At 40.4% G+C, this 26924-nt stretch overlaps 2 long non-coding RNA genes across 3 annotated transcripts; one reads left to right on the plus strand and one right to left on the minus strand.

The window, feature by feature from the left end:
* Positions 1 to 26924, plus strand: LOC143652464 (uncharacterized). The gene is made up of 3 exons (XR_013160690.1): positions 1 to 64; positions 24543 to 24743; positions 25264 to 26924. It is a non-coding gene; the product is annotated as an uncharacterized LOC143652464 (long non-coding RNA).
* LOC143652463 (uncharacterized) lies at positions 21003 to 25346 on the minus strand. 2 transcript variants are annotated; one of them, XR_013160688.1, is made up of 4 exons: positions 25169 to 25346; positions 24723 to 24858; positions 23404 to 23601; positions 21003 to 21178 (listed from the first exon to the last, which is right to left on the minus strand). It is a non-coding gene; the product is annotated as an uncharacterized LOC143652463 (long non-coding RNA). The 2 variants fall into 2 exon arrangements; XR_013160689.1 differs by lacking the exon at positions 21003 to 21178 and adding an exon at positions 21850 to 22017.

The following is a 26924-nucleotide window of genomic DNA, read 5'->3' on the forward strand; positions in this document are numbered from 1 at the left end:
CACGCCGCGCAGGCTGGCGGCACCCTTTCACGCCGCCGAGTGCTTCAAGGCCAGAACCGGCCAGGTACGCTCGGGGCGCGGGGCCGGTGCGTGCACTGCGCAGCCGGGGCGGGGGGTGGGCAGCTGGACTGGGGGCCGTGGGAGGAAACGATCCCCTTGCACGCGCACGCCAGCTGTGACCCGATCTGCAGTCGCACGGGCCCTCCTGGAGTCAGCCCCTGAAAAGCCGAAGAAGGGTGGTGCTTACCTTTGCAAGGGAGGAGCAACCGCGAGTATATTTTAGTGCTAGAACTCGTCGCCTCGGGTCTGGGGCTTAGATTGTAGGAGCTCCTGATGGAGTTTGCAACCAAAGTCGCAATTCCCCTTGACCAAGGATATCCAGGCAGTATTTCTTCCACCCAAGACCCGACAATATTAACAAAACCCTGATCATTAGTATACTGTTTCCACGGGTTAGGAAACCACCCCCAAACCAAAACCGAAGGGGGATCTCAAAGACCATCAAAACAAGTTGTCATAATTTGAAACAAGAACGTGGGGCCTCAGACCACCCGGGGGTGGGAGTGGGGGCTTCATTTTCAAAGGAGGCAATCCATTTGTCGTGCAACTTTGTGGTGGCCTAAGGTGGGTGGCGAGTCCCTTGGCTGTCCTGTGGAGGCTGCAAACATTAGTCCCCTAGCATGTTGTGGATTTGATGCCTGGGCTGGTAACTCCCTCTGGTTTAAAGGATCCCAATTATTTACTTTATCATGTAATTTGAGATCAACTGAGGGCAAGCAGGGCCCATTCTCCACCCCCAACTATGCTCCAAGACTGTATGTAGAAGTTGGTTATTCAGAAAATAACCCTGCTGGTGGCTTGGATGGCTTCAAGCATTATTTCTTTTAAAACAAACAGCAGCAAGTCCAGTAGCAAACATCACCTCCCTGCACACATACACACACACACACGCACACTCAGTGTTTTACTTCTCAATCATAAATCATGAAAAAGGGAGCGGTGACTTCCGTTTTCCTGTCTTTGACAACGGGAACTGATAATGCCCAAAAGGAAGAGAGCCAACCTTGAGAGCCTCGGAGAGGCACCAGGCTGCCTTTTCAGCAAGAACCTGTCATGGCTAAAAAGGGTTTCTCCTTTAAGCCGGTGGTTCTCAGGCGTGGCTTCACAGCAGAATGGCCAGGGAGTGTTTAAGAGGACACTAATGGCAAGAACCAGGTTCCAAATGATAGGTCTGTGCTGGAGTCTGGACAGAAGTGCTTGGAAAAACCTCTCCAGGGACTGGAATGTAAGGCCCTTTAGCTCTTTTATTATTCTCTTCCATTTTCATGGAGTACAATTGTTTTGCTCCTTGGCTCTCTGCACCCCTCTCCACCCCTGCTGACCTCCATCCAACATACATAGGAGAAACAAAGTTGCCCCCCACCTTTGTTTTTTCTCTTCTGTCACTTGCTGCAGTTAGCATTCTGATCTCATTCAGTTCAGGCTCTGAAAGTTTATGACTCTTCCTTTTCACGCCTTGATAGCCAGTTTCATTTTGTTATTGAGACATTTATATTTATTTATGTTATTATTTAAAATACTGATTTTTGGAGAGTTGGCGGGGCCGATGTGCTGGTTTGAAACTATTGTATACCACAGACCAGCCATGTTCTTTAATCCTGATTCAATATCATCGGGTGGGATCTTTCTGATTAAGTTGTTTCCATGAGAATGTGACCCACCCAGTTGTGGGCGGGACCTTTTATTAGGTGGTTTCTGTGAACATGTGTCTCCACCCGTTCAAGGTGTGCTGCTTACTAGGGTTCTTTAAGAGAACCATTTTTGAAAAAGCTTCAGAGCTAACACAGAGACATTCAGAGATGCAGAAAGAAAATAATAGGGAAGCCATTTGAAACGAGACACCAAGAGAGAAAGCTAGCAGACCCCACCATATGCCTTCCCAGCTGGCAGGGTTGTTCCGGACCCATCGGCTTTTTTTGAGAATAGGTGTCTTTCCACGGATGACTTAATTTGGATATTTTTATTGTCTGAGAACTGTAAATTTGTAACTTAATAAATTCCCTTTATAAAAGCCAACCCATTTCTGGCATATTGCATTTCCAGCAGCATTAACAAACTAAAACTGGGGGCCAGTGATAGACCTGCCAAGAGATTTTCTTTTTGTATGCTGTATGACTAGATCACATTTTATTCTTTTTCCATGTGAGTATCCTGTTATTGCAACACCATTTGTTGAATTTTGTTGGTTTCTGTTGGTTTACTTTGTTTGTTTGGGACGTGCATGGGCTAGGAATCAAACCCGGGTCTCCCACATGGTAAGCAAGAATTCTACCACTGAACTACCCTCGCACTCCCCTGCCAAGAGATTTTTGGAGTCTAAAATATCTCTCTGAACTTGGGAGTCCTCATTGAGAAGGCCTCCTTGGTCTGGTGACCTTTGTCCGTCCACCTCCAGCCAAGCCGAGGCATGCCCGATTCCGGCAGAAGTCTGGCCACACGTTTTGTATGAGCAGAGTATTCTTCCTGTGTACCAAAATGGAACTGAAGTTTCTCTTTCCCTTGGTTTTTCTTGCTCCCCGTAGCCAGCAGGGTCTCCTTTCTAGATTATATTGTACACTTTTCTTTGAGAGATAGATGATCTGTGCTTTGATTAGACACCCTGACCTTTTACGGGTGTTGATCATTGATCTTGATCTGAGCTGGATGGAAAGCTCTTGACTCTGCAAAGTTACTCTGCCTCCCAAACCACAGGGAAATTCAATTTCTGCATCCACGGAGCCAGTACGGCAGGACTCCTCCTCAATTAGGATTCCTCTTGTTATTATTCTACTTTTATTAGGCAGCCTCTGCATCCCGGCTCTTAGCTTTTAGTTACAGTAATCAATTTTTCAGTGGAGCTGGCTGTAATCGTTGGGTTGGATATTGAGCCATCATAGGACCTGGACGTAGTGTATTCACATGAAGGGTCTTCTCCATACCTGGCAGACAGATGGGTAATAATGCCATACATTAATACCTCCACACTGGTTTATGTGTGTTTGACCACAGTGCAAGCATAATTATTTTTGCCCAGTAAAAGCTATTAGAGATCTATTTGGTAGGTTTTACGATCAATAGCTCCTGTGATATTTGTGTAGCAGCCGCGGAATAATCAATTGAAGGTCATATAAAGTAAATTACCATCCTTCTATAATGATTCTTTTTTCTAGATGAGAATTGGGTTTTATTATTTCATCAGGAGCCTCTCACAACGCATACGCTGCCTGTTTGAGAGAGAGACAGAGAGATAAAAGTTCGGAGCGTGTTTTGAGTATAGTATTAATATCCATTACTTGAATTTATGTTATTGGATTATTGAATTAGTGGATTCACACTGGAATTCCTTCAAAAACCTTTCTTATGTACTCAGTGACACAGTTAATAACAGTCGGGAGCAAATGGAGGCCTTTGCAGCATGGTGGAGTAAGTCACTTTGCAAAAGTCAATCTTTGTAGCTGTCTCTTTAAAGCAAATTTAGAGTTGGTTAAATGTGTTATATTGACAGTGTGACCGAGCTTCTCTCCTCAAACCCTTTTGGAGAGTGACTGGTGAACTAAGCAGGAGATGGAGGCAGGAATGCTGAATACTAATGCAGGGAACACCACAAGCTCAAGGTGAACCGGGGAAGGGGGCTCAGAGGCTCGCTTTCCAGCGGGGCCTCTCCTCACCCCATAGGCCTAACCTGGATTTCAGACTTACAGCACCAGCCAGAACAATGGCCGTGCCTCTCTTAAAGATTGCAATTTGCCAACTGGAGGCAGGCAATCCCCCAACTGTCTTAAAGGGACCCATTTTCAAAGTTTTAGCCTTTCTTTTTGTGGGTGCAATCAGTTGTGCACTGAAAAACTGCAACCACAGTTGGATAACTGCAGGCACAACAGGCCACGAGAGGCCTCTTTGCTCCAAATTTTGTACCTGCAGCTAATTGCACTTACAGAAAATGGGAGTGTGATAGGAGCTTTTTTAAAAATTGGGGCCAGTAAATTCTCCATGGAGGGAATAGGGAAGCCGAGAGACAATTACTCACTTTCTTAAAGACAAAGGCAAAATGGAGACATCCTTTGCACACACTCAATCCAGTCCATGGAGCAGGGTCTGAGAGCCAAACAACAGGCTTCACAAATCCCCCTATCATTCCAGACATTACCTGGACGCCCGTGACATTTTGCAAATGCACATGAAATAATCTAGTGAAAAGTACTTCAGAGAAGATATTGGTGATTATGAGACTTTATCTTTGCAGATAAATTCCTGAAGTGTTTTCGAATCAATAGCAAAAGGTTTTATTTTTTTCTTTAAAGGAATGGTGATTATCGCTGTTGCTTCTCATTTAGAATGGGAATAATAAATGCAAAGATAAGATAGTGGTGCCTCTAGGTTTTAATGGAAAGGTGTATCAGCAGCCACTTTAAATATTTATGTATAAATAAATTAATATATATACTTTTATTCCCTCCTCTGCTTAGGGAAAGGGTAATCTTGCCTCTGAAGGCATGTACAAATGCTACCTGAGTTACTTCCAAGTCCCAAGTGTGAACACTTCCCTTCCCTTCTCCATCTGTTCTGTACAATGGGGTGGTGAACAAGTTGAGAATGAAGCCAAGCACTTGATTTCCATCTTTTGCAGATGACCATCATTAAGTACATATTCTGGTAATTAGAAATCAGATGCAAAATAATATTGGGAATTTGAGAGAATCTTCTTCTAGAAATAGTTTGACATATAATTGTATGCCAATGACAAATTTAATAACAAAAAAATAAATAAACAATCTTATTATCCCTGTGGTTCCCAGGATATTGGTGAGGAAGTAGCACAGTGTCATTGTTAAAAAATTTAAGAAGCCAAGATGTCATGGCTGTACATTTTTGAAATAAGACAGTGAAGTGTAGGAATCACTCCTTTGGATCCACTGCTGCCTCCAGTTCACAACACAGCTGTGAATCATGTTCTGAAGCCTGGAAACGTTTTTCCATAGAGTGATGCTAAATGAATTGTCAGGTTCTTTTGAAATTTTACTTAAAAAAAAGGTTCTCAAAATAAAGATAACATCCAAGACAGAATTGAATGTTTGAGGATACCAATAATGGCATTTGCTTTCATCTAGGTACACTGCCCGGGGAATCTAGCATTCCTGGGAAAAAATCTAGCATTCTTTAAGAAAAGATGTGCCACAGAAAGTACAGATTAACTTCCAAGCAATGTGTTAAATGGCTACCTGACATACACCAAGATGGGAATGTCTCATAGAGCTGCCTCTTCATCTTTTCCCATCTTTCTTTTCTTAGCCTCTTAGATAAGTGAAACCTATACCATTGCCTTTTGAAGAGTCAAACCTCTGCATTCAGTTTTTCTGTTTTGTTTTTTTGTGTGTGTGTGTTTTTGCAGGGGTAGGCACCAGGAAACAAACCTGGGTCTCTGGCATGGCAGGTGATAACTCTGCCTGCTGAGCCACTGTGGCCCTGCATTCAGTTTTGATCACACAACCAAAACAGATGGAGAAATCGTAGATGGTTCAGAGAAAGGGGAATCTAAATGATATGAGGAATAAGCTGTTGAGACTTGCATGTTTACAAAACTGTTTGCCCTGTGGAGGAGGGAGGTAAAACATGACAAGTGTATGAAAATGATCTATGGGGGAATTGCAGGACCATTTTCCTTCAGAGGTAAACATAATGAAACTGGTAGAAATAGACTTAAATTAGGAAAGGTTTCAGTTGTGTACAAAGCATCTTACTAACCAAGAAAGTTAAAAAGTAGTTCGAAGGTGGGGGGGGGGGGTAAAGGTGGTTCAGTGGTAGAACTCTTGACCTGCCATGCGGGAGACCAGGTTCGATTCCCAACCCATGCACTTCCCGAAAAACAAACAAACAAGCAAACAGAGAAAGGAAAAAACAAACAAAAATTCAACAAATGGTACTTCAATAATGGGATATTCACGTGGAAAAAGAATGAAACATGACCTCCGCCATACAGCATGTAGGAAAAAAAAGTAGTTTAAATGAACTGCAAGGAGATGTTATAAAATATCAATCTTTATAAATAAAAATGCCCTGTGCAAAATAGGCATTCAATAAACAGCTGCTATAACTGCTGTTGAGGATGATAACAATCATTAAAATCACTTACTTGCACATTTCCGTAACAACCCCACACTTTCTGGAATATCTTGGCGCTTGCCTTGCAAAACCCCAACCTTGTGTTAATCCAGCCATTTGCCTCCTCCATATCTGCACCAGCAGTTTCCCTTGGCTCATGTTGGCTGACCCTGGCTCACTTTTTTCTTTTCTTTTCTAACTTTTTTTTGTCGTATAGTATAACATATATACAAAACAAACAAATAAAAAAGCAGTAGTTTTCAAAGCACTCTTCAACAAATGGTTACAGGACAGATCCCAGAGTTTGTCATGGGCTACCATATAATCCTCTTATATTTTTCCTTCTAGCTGCTCCAGAATGTAGGAGGCTAGAGGGCTTGAATATTTTGTTATCATCTCAAACAACTTTTTCCTTCTTTTTTTGTGAAAATAATATATATATATTATATATATATATATATATATATATATATATATATATATATATATAAGCTATAAATTTCAAAGCACAGCACCACAATTAATTGTAGAACATATTTCAGAGTTTGACATGGGTTATAATTCCACAATTCCAGGGCTTCACTTCCAGCTGCTCCAAAATACTGGAGACCAAGAGATATCGATTTAATGATTTAGCATTCATATTCATTTGTTAAATCCTATCCTCTATATACAACTCCACCATCATCTTTGATCTTTCCATACCTCTCCCCAGGGGTGTTTGGGCTATGACAATTCCAAATTTTTCATATTGGAAGGGTCTGTCACTAATATGGGGTAGGGAGATGGAACTGTGTGATGTTCTGGAGAGGCTGGGCTAGGTTTCAGGACTTTTCTGGACCAGGGACCCATCTGGAGGTTGTAGGTTTCTGGAGAGTTACTCTAGTACACGGAACCCTTGTGGAATCTTATATATTGCCCTAGGTATTTTTTAGGATTGGCTGGAATGGTCCTGGTTGGGGGTTGGCAGCTTATAATACGTAGAAAAGTCTAACTGGAGCTGGTGTAATAGCAATCTCCAGAGTAGCCTCTAGGTTCTATTTGAACTCTCTCTGCCACTGATACTTTATTAATTACACTTCTTTTCCCCTTTTTGGTCAGGATGGAATAGTTGATCCCACAGTGCCAGTTCTGGACTTATCCCTGAGAGTCATCTCCCATGTCTCCAGGGAGACTTTCACCCCTGGATGTCAAGTCCCATGTAGGGGGAAGGGCAATGATTTCACTTGCAGAGTTGGGCTTAGAGAGAGTGAGGCCACATCTGAGCAACAACACAGGTCCTCCAAAAGTAATTCTTAGGCATGCCTATAGGTCGTCTAAGCTTCTCCCTATATATATAAACTTCACAAGCATAAGCCTCATGATCGAAGGCATGGCCTATTGATTTGGGTGTCCCTAAAGTTTGACACAGTATCAGGGGATTCCCTGATGGTGTGGTTTAATAGTTCCATATTCTTTCTCCCCTCCCTCAGGGGACTTTGCCAATACTTTTTGATTATCTGCTTAATATACTCTAGGATGTTTCCAGGCATTACAATAATCTATACAGGATTAAAGCAACTCTTTTTCTGTACTCCATGTGTTTCAGTTGTTCAAATGAGCTATACAGATAGGTTGAATTAGATAATGCACTACAGAAAATTTCAGTTCCAGGTTAAATAAACCTTTCTTCCATTGGTCTCAAAGAGTGTGTGTGGTTCTAAGATATAGACACTGTTTTCCTTACCCCTATGTTCTGAATTACTTTAACGCCAACTTGTTCAGCTTGGTTCTTATCTCTTAATATCAGGTAATAAATATATATAAAACAGCCACTCAAAATTCAGAAATCATAATCACCACTCCAGACTTAATGTGTCTGCTTTACAAGCTTACAATCTAGGCCCCTGTTTTCCTATAAGTATTTTCAAAAGGTGATCATACCATTGTTGTTCTTTTGTTTCTGGCTTATTTTGTTTCACCAAATGTCCCACATGTTCGTTCACATCACTGCAAACCTCATGGCTTTGTTCCTTTTTGTACCAGTACAATCTACCTCCATAAGTATACAACATCGTTCACCAATCTACTTCTCCATCAGTGCATCCTTCAGCCACCTGCATTCATCGGGCATCATGTAGAGAGCCCAAAGTCCACAGTCCATCAACATTCTCAATTTTAGATAATTTCATTGTTCCCAAGAGAAAGAAAACCAATAAACAAACTCTTGTCAAATAGGGGAAATCTAAACCTCTTCTTAACTCTTGTTCCTCCCCCATTATTTATCTCTGCTATTGCTGTGGTAGTGCTGATGGTTTCCTTTTGAACATAGCTCAATGCATGCAATAGCAGTTTTCCTCCTGTACCCTGGACTTAAACACTGTTTATACAAGAATCATATCTTTGAAGTAATTCTTACGAGAACTCATTCATATTTCTAGTGTGAATCAGTAGGATACATAAGTCTGTACTTCCCCTTTCAATCTTGTTCATCTTCAATATGGTAATATTACCTATAGATCCACTAGAGAATCACCTTCTCTCCTATCTGTTTCCTTACATTGGAGTTCAACCTCATTAGCTAACAGGTCACCCATATCTAGGTTCTATGTCTAAGTCCCCTACATTCTGTATTATAAGCCTCTGATTGGACCCTTATGCTGGTCACAAAAGTGGAATGATACAGTATCTATCCTTCTGTTTCTGGCCAGTTTCACTCAGCATTATATCCTCAAGGCTCATTCATCTTGTCATGTGCTTCAGGATGTCATTTTGTCTTACTGTGGCATAATATTCAATCATATGTATATAACACATTTTGTTGATCCACTAGTCTATTGATGGGGTTTGTTTCCATCTTTTGGCGATTGTGAATAATGCTGCTATGAATATCGTTGTGAAAATGTCTGTGTCGTTGCTTTCAGCTCCTCTGGGTATATACAAAGTAGTACTATTGCTGGGTCATAGGGCAACTCAATATTTAGTTTCCTAAGGAACCACCAAACAATCTTCCATAGTACTTCACTATACATTCCCACCAGCAGTGCATGTGTGTCCCCATTTCCCCACATCCTCTCCAACATTTATAGTTTCCTGTTTGTTTAATAGCAGCTATTCTTATAGGTGAGAGGTGGTATTCCCTTGTAGTCTTGATCTGCATTTACCTTATAGAGTATGAAACTGAGCATCTCTTCATGTGCTTTTGAGCCATCTGTATTTGGTCTTCAGAAAAATGCCTATTCATATCTTTAGCCCATTTAAAAAATGGGTTGTTTGTTCTTTTGTTGCTGAATTGTATGATTTCTTTGTATATACAAGAAATCAAACCTTTGTCCGATGTGTGATTTCCAAATATTTTCTCCCATTGAGTTGGCTGCCTCTCCACCTTTTTGACAAATTCTTTTGAGGTTGCAGAAGCATTTGGTTTTGAGGAATTCCCATGCATCTGTTTTTTGTTTTGTTGCTTGTCCTTTGAGTGTAAAGCTTAGGAAATTACTTCCTATTACTAGGCCTTGAAAATGTTTCCCTACATTTTCTTCTAGAAGCTTTATTGTACTAGTTCTTGTATTTAGGTGTTTGATCCACTTTGAGTTAATTTTTATGTAGGGTGTAAGATAGGGGTCTTCTTTCATTCTCTTGGCTATTGATATCCAGTTCTTCCATGTCAAATCATTGAAAAGACTATCTTGTTGCAGTTCAGAGGATTTGGGGACCTTGTCAAAAATCAGTTGACCATAGATTTTTTGGTCTATTTCTGCATTCTCAGTTCGATTCCATTGGTCAGTGCTTCTATCTTTGTGCCAGTACCATGCTGTTTTGACCACTGTGGCTTTATAATAAGCTTTAAAGTCAGGGAGTGTTGATCCTCCCACTTTGTTCTTCTTTTTTACGATGCTTTTAGCTATTTGGGATTTCTTTTCTTTCCAGATGAATTTGGTAGTTGGCCTTTCCAAATCTTCAAAATAGGTGTTGGAATTTTGATTGGTACTGTGTTGAATCTGTAGATCAATTTGGGGGCAATTGACGTCTTAAATATGTTTAGCCTTCCTATCCATGAGCAGGGAATGTCTTTCCACCTATTTAGATCTCCTTTGATTTCTTTTAGCAGTGTTATATAGTTTTCTGTGTGCAAGTCCTTTACATCCCTAGTTAAGTTCATTCCTAAGTATTTGATTCTTTTAGTTGCTATTTTGAATGGAATTTTTTCCTTAACTGACTACTCAGTTAGGTCATTGCTTATGTATAGAAATGTTACTGATTTTTGCACATTGATTTTATACCCTGCCACCTTGCTGAATATTTATTAGCTCAAGTAACTTTGCTGTAGATTTCTCGGGATCTTCCAAGTATAGTATCATATCATCTGTAAATAATGAGAGTTTTACTTCTTCCTTTCCAATTTGGATGCCTTTTATTTCTTTGTCATGCCTGATTGCTCGTTAGAACTTCTAGCACAATGTTGAGTAATAATGGTGACAGTGGGCATCCTTGTCTTGTACCTGATCGTAGGGGGAAAGTTTTCTGTCTCTCTCCATTGAGTATGATGCTGGCTATCGGTGTTTCATATATTCCTTTTATCACACTGAGGTAGTTACCTTTGATTCCTATCTTTTGGAGTGTTTTTATCAGAAAAGGATGCTGAATTTTGTCGAACGCTTTTTCAGCATCAGTCTAGATGATCATGTGATTTTTTTCCTTTCGATTTTTTAATGTGCTGTATTACATTAATTGATTTTCTTGTGTTGAACCATCCTTGCATTCCTGGTATAAGCCCCACTTATACCAGATGCACTGTTGGATTCAATTTGCTAATATTTTCTTGAGAATTTTTGCATCTATTTTCATTAGGGAGATTGGCCTTTCTTATAGCATCTTTACCTGGTTTTGGTATTAAAATGATATTAGCTTCATAAAATGAGTTAGGTAGAGTTCCTTTTCCTTCAATTTTTTGGAAAAGTTTGAGCAGGATTCTTTTTGGAATGTTTAATAAAATCCCCCTGTGAAGCCATCTAGCCCTGGGCTTTTTTTTTGTAGGAAGATTTTTGATGACTGATTGAATATCTTTACTTGTAATTGGTTTATTGACATCTTCTGTTTCTTCCTGAATCAGTACAGCTTATTTGAGAGTGGGTCTCCAAGAATTTGTCCATTTCGTCTGAGTTGTCTAGTTTGTTGGTGTATTGCTGTTCATAGTACCCTCTTATGATTTATTTCTTCAGGATCTGTGGTAATGCACCCCTTTTCATTTCTGATTTTCTTTATTTGCATCCTCTCCTTTTTTTTCTTTGTCAGTCTTACAAGTGGCCCATCAATTTCATTGATTTTCTCAAAGAACCAACTTTTGGTTTTATTGATTCTTTCTATTGTTCTTTTGTTCCCCCATTCATTTATCTCTGCTTTTATCTTTGTTATTTCCCTTCTTCTATTTGCTTTGGGGTCAGTTCATTCTAGAGTTCCTCCAGATGTGCTGTTAGTCCTTGATTTTTGCTCTTACTTGTTTTTTATATAAGTATTTAGGCCAATAAATTTCCTTCTCAGCATAGCCTTTGCCACATCCCATAAGTTCTGATAAGTTGTATTCTCATTTTCATTCATCTCCAATAGCTACTGATTCCTCCAGCAATTTTTTCTTTGACCCACTGGTTGTTAAAGAGTGTGTGATTTACTCTCCATACATTTGTGAATGTTCTCATTCTTAGGTGGTTATTGAGATACAGCTTAATTCCATTGTGATCAGAGAAAGTGCTTTGAATAATTTCAGTGTTTTTAAATTTATAAAGACCTGTGTGCTGCCCCAGCATATGATCTATCCTGGAGAATGTTCCATGAGCACTAGAGAAGAATGTCTAACCTTGTACTTTGGGGTGCAATGACCTATATATGTCTGTTAGGTCTAATTCATCTATCAAGTTATTTAACTTCTCTATTTCCTTGTTTATCTTTTGACTGGTTGTTCTATCTATAGAGGAGAGTTGTGTATTGAAGTCTCCTACTGTTATTGTTGAGCCATCTATTGCTCCCTTCAGTTTTGCCAATTTCTGTCTCATGTACTTTGGAGCTCCTTGATTGGGAGCATAAACATTTATAATTGTTATATTTCTTGGTGAATTGACCTTTTAATTGGTATATAGTGTCCTTCTTTGTCTTTTAAGATGTCTTTACATTTAAAGTCTATTTTGTCTGATATTAGTATAGCTACCCCTGCTTTCTTTGGTTGCAACTTGTATAGAAAATCTTTTTCCATCCCTTCACTTTCAATCTATTTGTATCCTTGCATCTAAGATGAGTCTCTTGTAAGCAATATATGGCTGGGTTATGTTTCTTAATGCATTCTGCCAATATGTATATTTTAATTGGCAAATTTAGTCCATTAACATTCAAAGTTATTACTGAAAATGTTTCATGATTCCACCATCTTATCTTTTAAAATTTTATTTGTCAGATCTATATATTCTTTTCCCTCTTTTTCTTTGTAGTCTTCAAATTACTGTTAGTGATACTCTTCAATCCTGAGCCCTCCTCCAGGCCTCCCTCTCCTGTCTTTTTATTGGTCTTCGGCTGGCGGAACTCCTTTTAGTATTTCTTATAGGGCCAATCTCTTGTTGACAAATTCTTTCAGGACTTCTTTGTCTGTGAAAACTTTAATCTCTCCCTCAATTTTGAAAGACAGTTTGGCTGGGTACAAAATTCTTGGCTGGAAGACTTTCTCTTTCAAGACCTTGAATATATCATACCACTGCTTTCTTGCCTCTAGGGTGTTAGTTGAGTAATCTGAACTCAGTCTTATTTGATTTCTGTTGTATGTAGTAGATTGTTTTTCTCTTGCCACTTTCAGAATTTTCTGCTCCTCTTCAACATTTGACAGACTGATTGGTATATGCCTTAGGGAATTCCTATTTGGATTTATTCTGTATGGAGTTCATTGGGCTTCTTTGACTTGTATATTTATGTCCTTTATGAGGGTTGGGATGTTTTCCCTCATTATATCCTCAACTATTCTTCCTAGCCCTTTACTCCTCTCTTCTTCTGGGACACCAATGATTCTTATATTTGTGCACTTTGTTTTGTCTTTCATACCCCTGAGTTCCCATTCAATTTTTTCCATCTTTTTGTGCCATCTGTTGTTTTGAGTATTCAAAGTCAATTATCCTGTCCTCTATATCACTTATTCTTTCTTCTGTCTCTTCACATCTGATATGGTGTGCCTCTAGTATGGCTTTTATTTTGTCAACAGAGCCATTAATCTCTCGTGATATCCACTGTTTTTCTATTTATTCTTTCAGATTCCTCTTTATTCTCTTCTACTGTCTTCTTGATCTCATTTATGTCATTTGCTATCCCACTTATTTTATTAAATAGAGGTGTATGAACATCTTTGATTAGTTGCTCTAATGTCTGTGTCTTTTCTGGTGTTTTAATTTGGTCGTTAGGCAGGACTATATCTGTCTGCATTGTGATATGCTTAGTGATCTTTTGCTGTCTTTGTGGCATGTAAATATCTTAATTGATTTACTTTGGGAGTTGATTTCTTTCAGTAGTCTAAGGACTTGTGTTTGCGAGATGGTTGTACAGCAGGGAGCAAGGCACAGGGTGGGGTGCTCAGTGTGGTGATTTTTGTTTCACGGCAAGTATAGGCAAAGGTTGTGGATGTTACACTGATGCTTGTGAATGTGGGGGGCCAGCAGCCAAGGAGGATGCGGTTGTGTGGGTGCACTGGTGTGGGGGGCATAACCCTGGGGTGTGCTAGTCTAAGGCAGGGAGTCCTTTGTGTGCATGCATACAACTGTGGCTGCAGGGTTGGCGTTGTGCCTTTGTGGATTGGGTGCAGATATGACCCAGCTGCCAAAGTCAGCACTTTCTCAGAGTTGGGAAGTATGGCTGAGGGCCAAGCGCATGCACAGTTCTAGGACTACTGTAAATTGTGGTTCCTAGAGCTCAGTGACGTGTTTGGGGGCTGGTGCATATGAGCGGGCCTGGGAGTGCAGTAAATCGATGCACAGAGCTCAGGCAGGGTGGAGTGAGGTTGTGCGACACCATGTGCAGGGGGGCAGGGGCAGCCCAGACATGGAGGCCAGTGCCCACAGCAGCCTACAGGGAATAGGGAGGGGTAGGCAGTGGTTGGGAAGGGTGCAGGAGAGGTGGGCCGGACCTCACCTGAGGTAGGGGTGTAGAGCAAGCACGAGCACTGGGACTTGATGGGGTGGGGGCACCCAGAGAGCAGGGAATGGGAGTGGGCAGTGGGGCCCAGATGTGTGGAGTTTGGAGTAAGCCACCAACCATGGGGCCACACCAGCAAAGGCAGCACACCCAAGGAATGCAACCTGGCTTACTTACTTGTCCCAGGCTCCCGTCCATGCACTTCTGCGGGCTCCACACCAGGCTCCAGCTTTCTGCCTCTCAGTTCCTCAGCCTCCACAACCAGGGCTGCCCCATGTGGTGCAGAAGGCTCTCCCAGGTCAGCCACCCTCCCGAATCATCACCTCAGTCACCCTCCTGTCCCTTCTCTAACTTTTCCATGGAGCAGGGCTAATCTCAAGCTACTCTATTCCCCTAGCTCACTTTTATTTTCCTTTCAAGAATTAAGTCTCAGGCATCATGACTATTTTCTTAGTAAGTTGAGCATCCAAGACAATAATTCCATGCCTTCTTCTGTTTTTTTAAACCTCCATTTTACTCTAAAATGACCAACTTAAAAAATAGATGTTATCAATTAGGAAATCCCTCATCTTTACATAATTGTAAAATATCAACAATCACCTGTATCTGCACAATTTCACTTTCTTCCTCCAAATTTACAACTGAGGAAAGGGGCCTCCTGCTTTCAAATGCCAGTCCCTTTGCTAAGGTTTGGGATTCTATCCTCCTAGCCCATCTCAAGAATTTGATGGACTTTTGTCTATTGGTGTCCTGCCTTCAACATTTTTTCTTTATTGGATCAGGATACAGACTTTATAGTATGAACAACTAAACACAAAAGGAAACAAAGTCAACCCTATTTTGGCAAATGGTGGTAGTTGACATCCAATATCCATTATCCATTTCTTCCTTCATAAAATAAACTACACTTTTAGTTGGGTCCAGGAACACCCGAAATAGACAATATCCCCCTGTTTCTCTTGCAGCTAGGTGTGGCCATTTGAATGAGTGATCAGACACAGTGTTCCAACCTGTGCGAAGCATCTTCACTGGGAAGAGCTGAACTGTTCTTCACTTTCTCTTGTGCTGTGTTGGCATAGCCTTAAGGTAGAAGAATTTGTTTTACCATAGGACTTATTATCTCTGAACTTAATGGGAAAGAAGAGTAGATATCTATCTAGTTTAATGTATTGCTGTTGGGTTTTCTATTGCTCCTAGCCAAAATTAATATTAACTGATACACTAACATTCCCTTGATCTGTCATTTCTCTAGAATGACTGCCATACCCTTCCAACCAAGTATTTTGTGTCATCTTCATATAGAGTCTCCACATCCATTTTTCCTTCATGTCTCAATCCATACCAGTATGGCTTCTGCCATTACCACTGGAGAAACTGCTTTAGTCAAGCTCACTGACTTCCATTTTGCCAGTGCTCATCTTGCCCAACAACCCAACAGCATTCAACACTATTGCCCACTATCTCTTTCTCCAAATTCTCTCTTTTCTGGGATTCTTTGATATTACACTCCCTTGGATTTTCTTTGACCTCCCTAATTACTACTCCTCAGTCTCCTGGTAAACCCTTATTTCAATTGCCTTTTCAATCATTCCCTCTTTTGGGGGGGCTTTATAGGTATTTTAAAATTAAGATGTCCAAAATGGAACTCTCAATTCTCTTGCCTCCCAAATATATCCCTAGCCTAATCTTTTCTATTTCAGCAAATTCACCAAATTGCACAATCTAGAAAGTAGGAATTATCCTTGATTGTACACTGTACCTCATTCTCCAAATCCCAAATCTCAAAGCAACTATGATTGGGTTTACTTCAAACATAAATATTAAATCTAGCTCTGTTCTTTTTTACTTCTGCCACCCCAGACCAAGCCATTACCATCTCTCTCTGGCCCGTGGAACACCATTTCATCTGAGCTTCCCACTTCCATTTTTGCCCTGTTCAATCCCAGGTTAATATAAAGAAATAAAAATACTGACCTGCTGTTCCAAGTTCTGCAGTGAATTGATAGTTACACTGAAAATAGAATCTAAGATCCTAAAAATGGATTCCATGTCCCCATACTACATCATCCCCCACCCCCACTCACATGGGCTTTCACTCATTTCACTCATTTCAAAAAGGCCAAAGTCTTTCCCATCCCATGACCCTTATGCAAATTAGCCCATCTCCCCAGTCTTTCCTCAGTGGTTCTTATGATTGGCTCTTTCTCACCATTCAAATTTCCCAATAAATGTTATTGCCTCAACAAAGCCTTCAGCGGTTAACTTATAAAAGGAGACACATACATATGCACATTAATCCTTTATCATTCTCCCCTCTTTGATTCATTTAGAGCAGCCATTATTATTTTTCAAGTAATACTTCCTGTGATTTACTAGACTTTTGAAGACTTCTACAACTTTATTGGGATATTAATTACACACCATAAATTTGGCTATTGCATGTGTATATTGTATGTATATATTAAAAAGATAAATTTATAGAGTTGTGAATGATTACCACAATTTAATTTTGTAACATTTCTATCACTCCAAAAGATCCCATTTCTGTCTCTAAACATTTACCTTTTCAAGTAAATGAAATCACACAGATTACTGTCCATTGTGACTGTCTTTCACTTAGCATAATGTTTTCAAAGTTTGTCCATTTTGTAGCATGTTCCAGTTCTCCATCCCTTTTTATTGCAGAATAGTATTCCATTGAATGGATAGACCACATTTCTTTTTCCATTCACCACTTGATGTTCATTTGGATTCATTTCCATTTTAGGCTATTAGTATAATTCTGTATACCATTTATTACTTTTAGTTGTACATTTTTAAACCTCTTACCCAAATTTCTACTTTGTAAAACTGTAAGTATGAAGGTAGAGACTGTGTCTGCTTAAGTATGAAAATAGGGACTGTGCCTGCTTTATGTGTCACTGTGGGCCTTGTACCTAGTAAATGCCTGCTATGTAGTTGATGCTCAATACATATTTGTTAATTGAATGAATGGTGATGATAATTGTTGGAGACTGAATCATGGTTCCCACAAAAGCATTTTCCAGTCCTAACTGCCAGTCCTGTGGGTGTACAGTCATTTGTAAATAGGATTTTCAAAGATCCTATTAATATGAAGCCAAATAGAATCAGGTGGACCTTCAGCCAATATGGCTGGAGTCTTATAAGGAGAGGAAATCTAGATAGAGACACAAATCACTGAACGGAAGGAATAGAAGCCAGAGGAAGTGACTGAAGGAGACACATCCGTATGTGATGGAGGCACAGATTGAGGTACCACCAGGACACTGATGACTTAGGAGATGGTATGACCTGCTGATACTTCAGTTTTGGCATTCTTGCCTCCAAAATTTGCATCCATTATTTTCACTGTACCTATGGAGAAAATATTAATTTGACCTGGGATGAGCCCATGTCTCTCAACAGTAGTTTGCCTTATTGTCCGTCTCTGCTTCTCTGCAAAGTCTTGGAGCTGCACAAGAAGTGTAAAGTTGTTGCACAATTACCTGCAGCTCCAGAAGAGAATCTTTGAAGGCCAGACGGGGAGTGCTTTTCATGCAGTGAAATCAGAGAACATGACCTGTGAACCTGTAAATGGATGGGAAATTAGGAAGCAGTTTCTGGATGGGAGTGTGAATTTTGCTGGACATAAAATCTTCATTAGGATTTAGTCCAAGCAGCTTAATTCAGCATCAAGTGTAGTAGTTATGGTAAACTACATTCCCTAGGCTAGAACTAAGGAGACTCAACATGCAGAAATTGAGTCTTAGAATTCCTTGTGAACAAAAGGACCACATCCCACCTTAGGAAGAATTGGCTAGTGGTTGCCATTATGCAAATAGTATTTATCTGTTTAACTAAAATTGGAAAATTATAAATATGTTGAAAACATGCCCCCGTTATGTCAACTGCTGCAAAGAACTTTAATCCCCATTGTTTCTTTGTGAAACCAGTAAATAAAATTAGAGAATCTGAGAAACTTATTCTTGGAATACACAAGTCAATGGAGAGCCGTGGTTACTTATATTGCTCAGTGGGGAAGAAAAAGTCCAAGATAAAGAGAAGTGGAAGAGAGCAGGCTAAATGCTTGGGGCTTGCAAAAAGCTGAAATTGAGCACTGTGAGAGCAATGTGACCCAAGCTCTGATGGGGCCAAAGCCTCAATAGACAAAAGGTTCCAGAGAGAGTACAGACAGGACTAACTCAGTTTTACTCACTGATTTAAGTACAACTCTAAAAGGAAAGTGGCATGTAAATAAATAACCCTTCCCCAAATCTTTTATATTTCTATCAGGAAAACAAAGCAATGCAACTCCAGATAATGTAAGTGAACTGATTTTTGAAAGGGTAATTGGAAGAGCTGTTTGAGATATAGGTCCTATGGCAAGGTATTGGCTGGAAACCCGTCTGTCCAAACATGGAATGAAGAAGAAAACAGAAACTTTGAATAGAACTATAGGTGACAGCAGAATAATTTTCCATGGACTGCGGGGCTTTCAGAGGCATCTAGGAGAACATTAAGAGTCCAAATATGAACCAGCCAGAAATGAAAGTAGAGAGCACTCACATAGTTCTTATGGATGCATTCAAAAAAGTGGGGGGCCTGATAAAGAGGTCCAGAGATAAATTCAGTAGAAGGAGAAGCTAGAATTACTGAGCATGGGTGAGTTTAGTTGTGGCGAAAAGACTCTGCCTGGAAAAGGAGGGAGCCGATGGCCAGAAAGGACCCAGCAGAGCCAAAGACTGTAACCAAATCAGTGATGTCATGAGACTTTAAAAATACAAATGAGATGTCTGCAGACTCTGAAGGAGCCTGTTTTATTGAGATGTTAAAATAGTTTACATAGTAAGGCTGGGGGTCTACAGCCCATTTCTCAGGGCATTTCTTCCCCCCCAACTGTCTCCCAATTGTACGTTATTTCTTTCTCCATGTGTCCCGTCTGTCTTTTCTCTCCAGTCCTTGCTAGGATTTTCCTTTGAGAAAAGAAATTGCACAAACTGTGGTTTAAATTGTTATCTGAATAGTAGCTGCCTTCGCTTTCCAGGGCTGCCATAACAAAGTAGCAGACGCTTGGTAGCTTAACAGGAGAGGAATGCATCGCCTCACAGTTCTGGAGGCAAGAAGTCCGAAATCAACACATCAGCACAGCAGCGCTGCCTGTCTTGCCTAAAGGGGAGAATCCTTCCTCGCCTCTTCCTAGCTTCTGATGTTTGCTGGCAGTCCTTGGTGTTCCTTGGATTGCAACAGCAGCACATCGGTTTCTGCTTCTGTTGTCACAGAACTGTCTTCTTTCCTTTGTCTGTGTGTCCAATGTTCCCTCTTCTTACAAGGACACCACTCCTATTGGATTAAGACCCACCTTAACCCACTTTAGCCTCATTTAAACGACTCACGTATTTAAAGGCCTTATTTCCAAATAAGGTTGCATTCTCAGGACCAGGTGTTAGGACTTGGACAAGTCTTTTTAGGAGGCCTAATTCAACCCTCAACAGTAGCTTTCACCCTAATGAAGTCATGGGCAGCACTCCTGTCAACAGACAGCCTCTAGTGGAACTGGGAACAGTTGTCACTGACTGCAAGTCTAAAGTCAGTGGCCAGAAAGAGAAATCCACCTGCTGTCAGAAGATAAGTTGAAAGACCCATTCTTTGCATTTCTCCTTAACCCCCTCCTAACATCCCATCCCCAGGGCTTCCCACGAGAATCACCATTCAGACCCTCTTGAAATATCTCTGAAATGTGGCCACAGAGTTTTTGAGGTTCTCAGAATTTGGTTTCTCCCTTTTATTTCTTCATGATCCATACCTAGCTTTTTAATATTGATGAGAAGTATTTATCTCCCTCCCAAAATAAAAGATCAGAAGACAGTTGTGTTGAGTCTGTGTACCGGAACTGGGCGAACTATTGTGGCATATGATGGGGAATGCCCACAGAAAATAGGGAATGTCCACAGAAAATGGGGGGTATCCACAGAAAATGTCATTGTAGGAAATGCAGTGACTACAGGAAGATGGTTTCAGTGGCATAATAAATTCTATGCGCTTGTAGTTTATTATATATATATAGTCACGTACCAGCCACCAGGATTAGGACAAGATCTCATTTTTCCTAGAAGAGACTCTGGTATTAAATATTGGAAACTGAACTAGCGGCGACTGACATGGAGCTGACCCCCGCTGAGGCCCTGAGAAGAGATTTTAGGCAGCACCCACGTACTCCGGGTGGGGTGTTCGAGAGGACTCCTCTTACTACTACTTCTGGGTGGGGGACGTCTTGGTTAAGCATGAGCGTGAGGAGACAGAAGACACCAAGACTGAGGAGAAGGAGAAAATTATACTACCAAGTGCAATAAATGGCAGATAATTTACTGCAGGAACCAGAAAAAACAAATCTGAAGCACCGTTTGCTATAAGTAAAACACAAGACCTGGTATTTGTGAAATTGAAGCAAAATGCCAAGAGAATAGGCTGGTTATAAGGACAAAAAGACATCTCTAAAAGATAACTTGTGAGAAAAGGGAAAGAGAGGGAGATTGATGAAAGGAGAATAGATGGCAGATGTAGCTGGCAAGGGATGGCACTAAGGAATTGGCCCCCTCTCCACTTCCCCAAAGGCTTCTAGTGGACCCTTCTTTTCCTTGGGACACTATGGAAAATAAATTGTGACCTCCAGAGGCAGCCCACTGCTGAATGCAAAGAAGAGACTCGATTAAGTTTTTGTTGTTTTTTTTTTTATCACTCTCAGTATACAGAACTGCTTGCAAGGCAGAATGGACAAACAGCCAGAAAGTGTAATCTTGAAATACCCTGCTGATTTGATCTAGAAGAACATGTATTATAACCCCATCAGCAACAGCCTGCCTTCGCCCTCTATTTTTGGCAACCATCCTCAAGGGTTTACAGCAAACTGGATGGAAAAATAGGAAGAAAAGAGCTAGTGGGCATTTATGAACTGCAAGTATCTGAAATAACAACATATGAATTTATCTTAAAAATTACCATGTAAATAATAATATTATGAGCTTTGGCATCACTAGAAATGAGGGCTGTTGGAAAGACGTTAAATTAACATAAAATAAAGACATTTCCAATGTAAGCCCTTGAGTGTCATATAACATCATAACTGAGATGGACAATATCAGTTACTGAAAGAATCTGAAAATCCAATTGTGGAATTAAAACTTGAATTAATAGCAGCAAAGACTAGATATTACATTGGAAAAAGGAAAACACAAAAATGTCTACTAGTGATATAAAAGACACTGCAGAAAATAAAGCACTGAAAAAGAAAAGAAAAGAAAATTATTTGTAGAAGCTGATAAAATGGGGATAGGATCTAAGAATTTATAAGGGTCTGGAGAAAGAAGATAACTGGAACCAAAACAATAATCAAAGCAAATTAAAGAAAAATCTCTTTCGTTGAAAATGCAATTTGGGACCATAGCATTACAAGCAACATCAGTGAAGAGATAAACAGCTTGACAAGAATATTAATTTATTAAAGTAAATATCAAATAAACTCTCAGAATAAAAAGGAAAAAAAAAGACTATAAAATAACACAAAACAGGCTGACCTCAGAGTTTTCTGCTGAAAGTCCTAAGAGTAATATAAGAGCATCTGCCTGGGTTTGTGGGAAATAGAATGTGACTCATCTATTTTGACACTCATCAAGTTTCCTTTAGTGTATAACTTCATAACAACAGTTCCAAAGAAGCTGAAAATCGATCAGCCATGTATCCTCATTTCTGGAAAGAAGTTCATTCACAGTTACATATTGGCAAACTGAGCGAGAGATCGAAATTAAGAACTTGGGAATAGGAAATTCATGGCATAAAATCACCTCTTTAAAAACTGGATTCTAATATTGGAAATAGGATGAGTAATCCTATTCACAGGATTATTATGGGTTGAGAGGGGAAGCTGACAGAGGGGAAAGGCTGGCCCAGCACTGCCGTGGCTAGCTGCCTTTCCCTAGCATTTTGCACCCAGAGCATGGTGATGAGCTCGAGTGGAGTAACCCCTTGTGTGCTTGGGCGCCCGTTTACAAGGAAAACGGATACTGTTCTGTTTCAGTGCTTGTCACAGATGATGTCACTCTGTATGTATTTACCCACTTATGACACTATCCCAGCCTCCTTGAACAGGAGATACAGAACAGCCAAAAAAGAACCATTCCATTCCCAAAGAACTTGTGGGATAGGTTTTTTACATCTTCAGAATTCGTGTTGAATGACCCGAGTCATCATTTTTGGTATTTGATTTTTGTTTTTAACTGAGCCAACGACTACAATAATCCTAAAAGGGCAGATGATTTTTCTCATGAACCCCCCTCATGGAGGTTTTTAGAGATAAAAATATTATTTTGGATTAATCCTTTTATATAATTTTTTATATGTTTACCTACATGTAGATAAAAGTCATGCAAAAATATGTTTCCTTTTTCGGTGCCATAATTTTTGTTTTTCTTTTCCTTTTCAGTTTGCAAACTCGCTTCCCCTCCTCTCCCTCTACTCATTTAAGCCCAGTTCTACACAAGGAAATACTGTAAACTACCCAGTGATAATCCTTCCATTTATCTCCAAACACATACATTCCTATACAAATATAATCCTATGATCCCCTATGTTCACACCTACAGAATATGTATGTGTGTGTATGTGTGTGTACACATAATTACTTACTTCTCCAAAATGGCAGTACTTCCTACATAAAGACTTTCTTATCCAAATATACTGCATGGAAATTCATGTTTGTCAAATGAAATTGCCCTGATTTGTTATTTTTTAATAGTTGCATACTGTGCTATAATGTACATTTACTATGCTTGATTCACTTTTTTTTTTTGCCACTGTAGTAAACATCCATCTATCTATCTATTTTTCTTCTAAATTCAACCTAAAAGACAGGCTTTTATTCCCAAGGGTAGATTCCTAGGCGTAGGATGGCTGAGTTGAAGGATATATGTATCTCTAATTAAAATGCTATCAGATCGCTTTTCTAAAATACAAAAAAAATCAAGTCTTCACATTTACAAGCTATGCATGAATGCACCCTTTTCTGCACATTCCTACCACTTACTAGGTGATACACATTTTAAAAACTTTGGCAGGTTGATGGATGTAAAGTGATACCTCGCTATTACGTTATTTTCATTTTCCTGACTCCAAGTGCATTTGACCATCTTTTCATTTGTTCAGCGGCCGTCTAGATTGACTCTTCTGCTGTCTGCTGGATCCCATGCCCATTTTTCTATAGAGCTTTTTGTCTCCATCTTGACAGTTTGCAAGAGCTCTTGGTATACATTAGCTATTAGCCCTTTTCTCGATTACCTTTATAATAAGAAAGAAGCTTTGTTTTAGAAGAATGGGAAGCAGGTAAAGGGATTTGAAATTCATTCAAAGACAAAAATAGTTAAAACATCCTCTCTCAGGAAGATTTGCATTTTAATTGGTATTAAGCCTGAAAAGGAAAGAATGAAGATCCAGAGATACTTCTAATCACCAAGAAAACGTATAAATCAAACCACTCCAATGACCCGATTTGCACCTTCTCTGCAGATATTTCATCTATATACACTATAGTGTTTGGATACACAACAGTGCTGAAAAGCTGAGCATGTGCTGTGCTCAAACTCATCATGGAAAAGGGATGCAGCAAGAGGCTAGGGCTATAGTTTGTGGAGGCTGAAACTTCCAGGGCTTAGGTGACAGTACTGGACCTTTTGTTTTGGGGTTGCCAGAGCCTTGCTCCCACAAAGGGAGCTTTTGCTCAGTCATGCTGGGCCCATAGAAAACGCATTCTCCAGTAACCCCAGAGCACTCTGAAAATGCATTCTCCAGTATCACTAGGGCATTCTGTGCTATTTGGAGGCAATTGAGACAGCCTGTTACAGTGCAATACTCCCTCCACTCTTCTTTCCACTCCTCAGTGAAAAAGAACAACCTCAGCAGAGGTTTGTGGGCAAAGATCCTTTCAAGCTCTGCTTGCCACACTGCGTTTGGTCAAAGTATGGGCTCCACCACTCACTGCCTGCATAAATTTGGACGTCTCACACATAGTGTTCACCTTATAGGCTTGAACTTGACCTGCTTAGAGTAATACGACCAGAAGCTGTTCGTTGGATCAAGTGTTGAATGTGGGTGAAGTTGCTTTGACAGGCAGTTAAAACATGATGTAAATTTTACGCTTTTGGCAACTTATCAGAGAAGGCCTAATTTCATTCTGTGAGCTGAGCTGCACTGAAATCTTTAAAACCTTTTTTTCTTTTTAGTGAGAATAAGATGGTGATATAAATCCAGTTCCTCAGATATGTTTATATATCATTAAAACCTTTACTTCAGTAAAAATGTCACAGGGGAGAGACCTAACCACGCTGGAAGTCCCTCCTCCCTCCATCCAGATTTCAGAAAGTGCCAATGAGCTACTGGCCAATGGATGCACACCTACGTACCTGAAGGTCAGCCCTTCGTAGGTAAGAATTGAGGTCCTTCGTGAGTGTAGATGTACAGTCTGAGCCCGTGCCGGATGTACCAAGCAAGGCCCACATCATCTGCCTCCTCTTCTCGCAGATGAGATGCTTTGTGAATCTGGAAAGATTATTTTTGCTATTTCTATCACATTAAAAACAAAATTTGGGAATATCAGAAATAGATATTAAATATGTTGGTAGGCATAGTGTACTCTGAATTATGGCAGTTTTCTGAAGAATTTGAGCCAAAAGGCTACTCTGGCTTGAAAAAGTAATATAGTTCAGGCCAAAATGGCTTTCAGATTTGGGCTTCCAAAGAATGGTGATAGTTCATTGCTTCACTCAGCTGACGTGGATACCCGACAAATCCCAACTCCTAGCATGAGATGACTTTCTAGGAAAAATCAAAATTGGCCTGTGCATTTTACCTCGGGGACATGGGAGGAAAAGAGACAAATTAGGGATGATTTCTATGTTGTGATCTGTTGGTCATCTGAAGTCCTTTCCCTGTGCTCTATCCCAGCAGCATGAGCTGTACTAGAGCTGAAGGCAGACTCCGTGAGAACAAGCAGAAGAGAGCTGGGGACCACTTTAACTGGGGCCGTAAACCGGTGTGCTGGAATGTCATCAATATGACATCACTCCCAATGTGACATGGGCGAGCCCACCCTTCATTCCCCCGGCCTCTATCCCTCACATACGCCCCTTTTCCTCTTAAAGAGATGATGAAGCTGCCTGTGCCTCCCAGAAGGATAATAAAAACCCTGTATCCCTTAAGCTGAATTCAGCCCAATGAACTGCACAAACAGCAATAATCAAAACAAAGCTAGCAGGAAACGTTTGCACACAGCATCTGTTATGATCACATAACCACGAGACAGCTGTTTAATCCCAACTGTTAACATAAGATCATTTGTGTGTTTGAAGAGCGATCCCATTTGGATTTCCCCCTTTATTTATTTATTTTCTAGCTTCTCCAAGAACGAGGCTTTCCCAGCCGTAGGATGCAATTTACGTTTCTGGTTTTTTTCCACTTTCACCCTCAGCTTCCGAAGAAAAGGGTGGTGTGGTTTTCGAACTATAAATACTCAGAGGGGAGAAAGAATGGCTGTGTGGTCTCCTAGCTGAGCCCTTGCTCAGCCTTGGGACCTGCTTTCTGCTCCCCAAAACATTCATAAACCATTCTGGTCTGATGATGGGAAAAGGCCCTCACATGAAACATGTCTGGTGGTCTCAGCCAAATTCTGGGGAGGCTGAGTTTTCTCGACACCACCCAGGATTAGGTCCAATCCCTGTAAAGTTCAGTTCCAAAACCTGAAAACAAAAGTAACTCATCTCTCAATGGTTCTGAGAGGGTCAGTGAAGGATGTCAGCAGTTTGGGTGGCCTGCCTGAGTGCCCTCCCTGGAAGTCTTAGCAGGACACCTAGGAAGCTTATGCCTGGTGAGTTTTACGGACAAACGTTTTCTTTTCTTTCTTACTTTTTTATTTATACCGTACCTCACTGCCTGCAGGCTTCCCAAATGCTCAGTAGAGAAAATGCACACTTCACTGTTGAAATGCAGCCAACACATCACAGAAGCCACTAATGCCAGAGAGCAGACCACGGGGCCCTCGGGTGAGGGGAGTTAGCCATGCAAATTTGGACAGGCATTAACCTTGAAAACTGCCTGAAATTAGCATGACATAAATCTTTCTTCACCTCCTTCCATCTCTTTCAATATTTCAGCCCAGTGAATCCTCCATCTTGATCTCATTATGATAGATGATGACGTGCAATATTAAGTCTATCTTTCTGGGGAAATTAAGCGTTGAAGTCCTGCTAAAACATGCAAGTAAATATCTTAAACTTGATTCTTAGGGCAAATTCATTTCTAGGTCACAGGACCCTTGGGAATGCAAGGGACTTTTTACTCCTCACTCATTTTAAATTTTATAAAAATATCATTTGCTCAAGAGCAATTTAAATTCCCTTGAGATTGAAAATATCACAATAACAAGTTATGAATGATCTCTGACTGCCTCTTGAATAACGCAGCCTCCCCTATTCTCTTATGTGGTTCCACCTTCTCTCAATTATTCTTATCCCTCATGGCCACTCCTGTTCTAAGAAAAGTTTTAGGAGACCTTTCTGAGTGTCCATTTCCTGAGATTTACTAAGGAAAATGAAAGGAGTCCGGTGTGG

Source organism: Tamandua tetradactyla, chromosome 12 (assembly GCF_023851605.1).
Source record: "Tamandua tetradactyla isolate mTamTet1 chromosome 12, mTamTet1.pri, whole genome shotgun sequence".
In the NCBI taxonomy this organism is placed as follows: Eukaryota; Metazoa; Chordata; class Mammalia; order Pilosa; family Myrmecophagidae; genus Tamandua; species Tamandua tetradactyla.